Below are 5,790 nucleotides of genomic sequence, written 5' to 3'. Positions count from 1 at the left end.
GTTCCCAAGCTTGCTTTTATGAATTCATATAGCTTGTCTTGGAAATTGTTCTGGATAGAAGATATATAACTGATGGTAAGGATCTCAACAGTTTTGTAATTTTCCTAAGTAAACATTCTGCTGTTTTGCCAGAGCCTGTAATTTCACTTCCTTTTCTAGCCTGCAAAGTTCTGATTGCTTGACCTTGTGTCCAGTGTTTTATTTTGTTTTCTTTTGCACTTCTAGTCTCATTTCTTGTTTGAACTCTCCCTCTATCATTTCTTTCCCTGTTTTACTTGAGTGCTTACATAATATCATGCATAGTCCATTTAACTAGGTTAGAGATATTTTGACTAGTTTTGTACTGTTTTGAAAGGCATCTGATTTCTGTTACTCCACTACACTAACCACAGCAGCAAATCTTGCTCTGATGCAAACAGATCAACTTCTGTTCATGAGAGAAAGCACATTTTCTCTGTGTAGATAGCTCAGCTTTTTTCTAAGTTCTGCTTTTTGTGTTGTGACAGGGTAAGGCAAGGAAAGAAGCAATTAATAATAAAATCCATTGGGCATTTTCAAAAATGGAGGGATTATTTTTAGTTTTGAGTCAGTGGTGTTGCTGGTTTCAGTGTGCTTTCGGAGTCCTGGCTCTGCTGCCATGAACCTTCTCCTGGTGAGGTGTGAAGCAGACATTCCTCTGCCAACCTGAAGGAAAAGGTTAGTTCAGGTTATTGTATTAAACACCGCTTAGGCAGTTGCTTCTGTAACTCATTCTTCATATTAAATTCAGCTGGCTTGCATTCAGCCAAGGTATTTCCAGTGATGTGCTGCCAGCTTTCTCCAAAGGCCTCCTCAAAAGTTTTTCTTCCTTAGCTGGTGATATGTGGAAAAAACCTTCTGTAACTATCTCGGTTTAGTGTATAGATTTGCATCTGCAAAGCACATGCTGTCTGTTGTAAAACAGTCAGTCCCTCCACCTCCATTCCCCTACCAAACCTACCTTGACCCCTGCTACTGTGTCCATGACACCTGGGGCAGAGAGGAATGTCCCAGTCAGCCTCTGAAGGGAGAGTCACATCCCTTACCATCTCTTTGAACCCTAGGAGGAGGTGATGGGAATGCAGACATACAGGCCTCCCCATGGGAGAGTTTGCACTCGCTCCTGCAATGCCTGACTCCTTCACCTGCATGTGATCCTGGGGTGCTGGTGGTCTTGGGGAGGGCAGCGTGTGAAGCCCAGCTGGGTACTGTGCCCACAGCCAGCAACACTCTCAGAGCTTCCTCTGATGTGGCAGTGTGAGTTTAAATAAGCAGGAGGCATGAAAGGAGGTGTGGGGGACTGTGTCATTTCTCTCGTATTTACACTGATAAGCAACAGGTATTTCCGCTGTGAAAAATTTAATTTCCTTTCCTTTTGAAATGCACTGATGCAGAAGCCCAGGTTTCCTTCCACGGGGTCAGAAGAGCAAGGAGGGCTGCATGGACCAGCTGATGCCTGTGCTGGCCAGACTCTCTCCATCTGGCAGAAGTGACTCATCGGTGGCATGACCCAGGAGCTGTGAGGCTTGTTGAGCTCAGGGGGAGTTTGACTTCACGTCCTCTATTTCCTTGAAGATTTGTGTTCAGTCCTTGCCTTACACCAGCCCTCATCTGCATTTGCTATCCAGCCTGGGCTGAAGCGGTCTGCCCCAGATGCCTTCCCGGTGCCAGTGGCTCCCTTGTTTTGGGAGTGGGGTGCTGCCACTGCAGAGCTGAAGCTGCTGCCTCCACCTGGGGCTCATTACATGCTGCTTCCTCTCCAGCTGCCAGGGGCCTGGACAGAGAGCAGGGAAATCGCACGCAAGGCGCTTGTAAAACCCTCAGCCCTGTCTGCCATTGGAGTAAAAGCTGGCTGAGCCTCCCTCCCTGCAGGACGGGCTTCCTGCCCTAGGAAATCCCCTGCTGTAAGGCAGCCCAGCAGATCCACCTTGGGGATCTCAAACTGTGGCCAGTCTGCACTGGCTGGGTATAGAATGAAAGCTTTGGGTTTTTAGAAAACTCTAATAAAACCTTTGATTATACATAAGGAAGAAAAAAAAGTGATGCTGCCTGCTCCCCAGCTCTGTGGTTTTCCTAAACTTACTTCCCTGGAATACGCTGGAGTTTGATCTTTGAGAAGTGATATCTAAAAAGCCCACATGTAAAAACTTAACTGTTCCAGCGATAGGATCATACTCTGCCTTTGATCCTGTAAATTGTTGAACCGCAACTCTATTCGTTGCCCAAGGACTGCAGGAAATGTACGCGGGGTTATGCAAATCCCTAGGAGAGGGAATGTTTTGCAGGGAGGGGGCGAAGATGGCTCTCGCCGCAGCTGTCAGTCTCTGGATGGCAGCTGAAGAGTTTGGCAGTGCCCGCGCCCTCCTGTGTCACCCCGCTGCCAGTTCCCACGGCTCCTGCCCCTCTCTGCTCACCGTCCTCCAGTTGTGCAAGTCTGCAGCGGCGAGCTTTTTTCAGATCTCCCCCTGCGTGTGCCGCTGGCATTTACAGGCAGAGTCTGCAAGCTCTGTCCTTCGTCTGCATTCTTCTCCGAGCCACCACTGTGAGTGCTGTGTTCATGTTTCGCCTCTAAATCCCCACGACTTTTGCCGACTGGGGATGTTTGCATGGGGTGGGTCAATCTGATGGTAAGACACAAAACAATTTATTTGGGAACTTTGAGGGGAGATAAGCCTGCATCAGAGCCAAACCAAGGCAGGACAACAGCAACAACACAACAGGGACATGGCCAGCAGATGGGAGCTGTCAGGCAGGACTTTTATTCTGTGTAAAATGTGAATTTTCCTCTTTCCCAGACTTGCAAAAGAATAGTCAAAAGCCTTGTAAAGACACAGGTTGGTTGTAGTGTGGGAGTACATCCATCAGCAACACCACATTCAAAACAAGAGTGCTTGATATTGTAACCACTGCTCAGGGTAACAGATCCTGATAAAAAATAAAAGTAGAGGTCCTTTAATACCATCTCTGTTCGTACTTTTTGTTTTTCTCTTTTTTTTTCTTTTGGTATGTAAGCTAAGAGGCACGACACTGGACTTTGGAACTTCACCCAATTTACTTTAACTTGCATGTTGAAGAAAGATATCCAAAGGCAGGCTGAGCCCACCACTGCCCAGCTACCCTGGTAGGGCTCCCCTGGCACCATGCTGTGGTCGTGTGCTGTGCCAGGGAAGGCTGTGCTGCATCCAGAGCACTGCCCAGCCTTTTCCATAAGCTGCATGTACCGCACAGGTACAGGAGCTGCACACACCAGAATGTGGGGCAGTGCTGCATCAGCTGGGCAGGAGTTTGTTTTGCTGTTGCTGTTTGGTTTTTTCACCTCGGTGATAATTCTTACCCAATGTGTGATCTCTGCTCTATGTACTTTACTACTCCTTGTGATAATCAAAATCCGGCCCTGAACTTTTTCACTACAAAGGAAACAAGAACTTTGCCCTGTTGGCTGTTAACAGCACTCAGCGATGCCACAGTCTCTTCTCACGTGCAAAAACCCCCAAAGTCTGTGGAAATCAGGGTTATGCTGATGACAGAACACTTATTGTTTTTTCACCAGTGTAGGAGGACATCAGGTACTTTGACATGGACATGAGATTTGTGGTGTCAGACTCCTTGAAAAAGGAGCAGGCACCCAACCAGTTGATGGAAGAAAAACCTTTAAACGCCAGGACCGCCAATAATGTGCTGTGTACGGCTCAAAGTGCAACCTGTGGTGGGTTCAAAGCTCTGAAACATTAACCAGACCTTGGGTCACCGTCTGTAGTTTCCGCTGGGTGCCCACACCGTGGCTCCTGGGAGCGGGAAGAGCGGGTGGCACTGTTATTATCCGTGTGGAGAAAGGGCGCAGCGGTGTTTGCACAGCGCGGACGGAAGCGCTGGTGGCAGCCTGAGGCACAGGGTGTGCAGCAATGACAAGGTACGAGCTTCCCCGTGTGGGGACAGGGAGAGCCAAGCGCTTAAATTCAGCCTCCAGCTCTTGTTGAAGGGCTCTGATGAACACTGAGGTGGTGGTGGTGGTGGTGGTGGCTGCGTGAGGCTGTCCTTCCACATCCACTCTTTTGTTTGCAGGTATAACCTGCCTCAGGTGAAACCCCTGACTCTAAGCCTCCCCCTGACCCCAAATGAGGTAAGGCTTGTGGGAAGAACAAATATCATTTATGAAATTGCAGGCTGCAAAAGCAGGGGAAAAGGAGAATGCTAAAGTTGCTTCTGGGCCCACACCTGAGATGGTTTGGAGCTGGGTGGTGCTTTGGTGGTGTTTTCTTTTTAACAGTGGTGAGGTGTCCTGGAGATCAGATGAGGAGATACGAGGAGCCAGAAAGCATTTCTGAGCATTCAGGTGTTGTAATCATGTTACTGCTCCCCTAACTCAGCTGACTCAGGAGACAGGTAAACATCTCCCACTGCCCAGGTAGGTGACAGTATATAAATCTTCAGAATACCCTGAGGAATAACAAGTCTTTTGCAACTTTGCCTTCAAACGCTGAAGGACTTATGCTTGCCTGATGGATGGCAGCGGCGCCCAGCCGTATTCTGAGGCATAGCACAGCTCCCAACTCCCTTGCAGAGGTTTTATGCTCAGCCAGAGGGAGGGTTTAGCAAGCTGTGCGTCAGTGATGACTCTTGCAGCTGTAGAAACTTGTCATTTCCTTTCCAAACACCAGCACCCTCAGCAAGGCAGTTGGCCTTGGGCCAAAAGCCATTCCTGTAGTGTATATTCCTGCTATAAACTTGTGTAGTGTTAACTTACCTGATTCCTAGTGTGGCTTTCTTCACAACCACGGCCACGTATCTGAATCTTGTCAGTGTGGTGGCTTTGGGTGCAGCCTCTTCCATTATCAAGCCTTAAAGTGAGTTTACCTGAGAGCGTGTCGCTGTTGAGGGAAGCAAAGTAATGCTTTGCTGTGCTTGTGCTGAATCACTGTTACCTGGCAAGGGTTTGGGAACTGTGAGATCATATTTTATTGTAGCATATTAGAGCTGCAGAAAAGGTATTGGATTCTGGGTTTATACCAAAAGACTAATACTTGATCAGGATGATAAAATATTTAGGTCTAGAACTTTGCCTTCACAGCTCTTTGTAAAGTAATTGCTCTAGTAGTAGTGGCAGAAGAAAGGACATGCTCATTTATGATGCTTTAAATCAGACAAATCATTTCCAAAGACAAATAACAAAACTATAGTAGAGAGCTCTGGTGCAGGACTCCTTCTTGGATTGTAAACACTGCAAGACAGAAACCATCAATATTTACACAGTGTTCAGCCCAGCACAGTGCAGCTTCTTTGGCTGGGCCTTTGGAGGCACTAATAGGAATATTATATCATGTTGAATACCTTCTTGCAATATTTACAGTTTAATGATAACCAAGCGTGTGTGTGCCGAATACTGTGGATTGTGAGCAGGCAGCACCAGAACCAGAAAACCTGTAAGGAGGCCAAGCCTTGTGATATCTTTCCCCTGCTCATCACACGTGTGCTGTGGTGGTCAGGACCCTTCCTGGTGCTCCCAATGTTCATCAGAAGCAACTTAGAAGGAATGATGCAAGAGTAAGTGTGTTACTGTATGAGCTGTCACCAGTTGTTCCAAGGACTGTGGATTGAAAAGTCAGGGGGGAAAAAAAAGCATTGAAAATATCACTGCTATGTTGCCCTGTGGGCTTACAGAAATGTGACACAGAAGAATTAGCCTTTTGCGGTTTCATGTTTTCCCTGACCTTTTAAGAGGGGAAGAAAAAAACAGATCCAACTTCTGCGCTCAGTTACAATGTTGAAAGTCCA

Source organism: Molothrus ater, chromosome 1 (assembly GCF_012460135.2).
Source record: "Molothrus ater isolate BHLD 08-10-18 breed brown headed cowbird chromosome 1, BPBGC_Mater_1.1, whole genome shotgun sequence".
NCBI lineage: Eukaryota > Metazoa > Chordata > Aves > Passeriformes > Icteridae > Molothrus > Molothrus ater.
Note: the sequence above shows the minus strand (reverse complement) of the source record.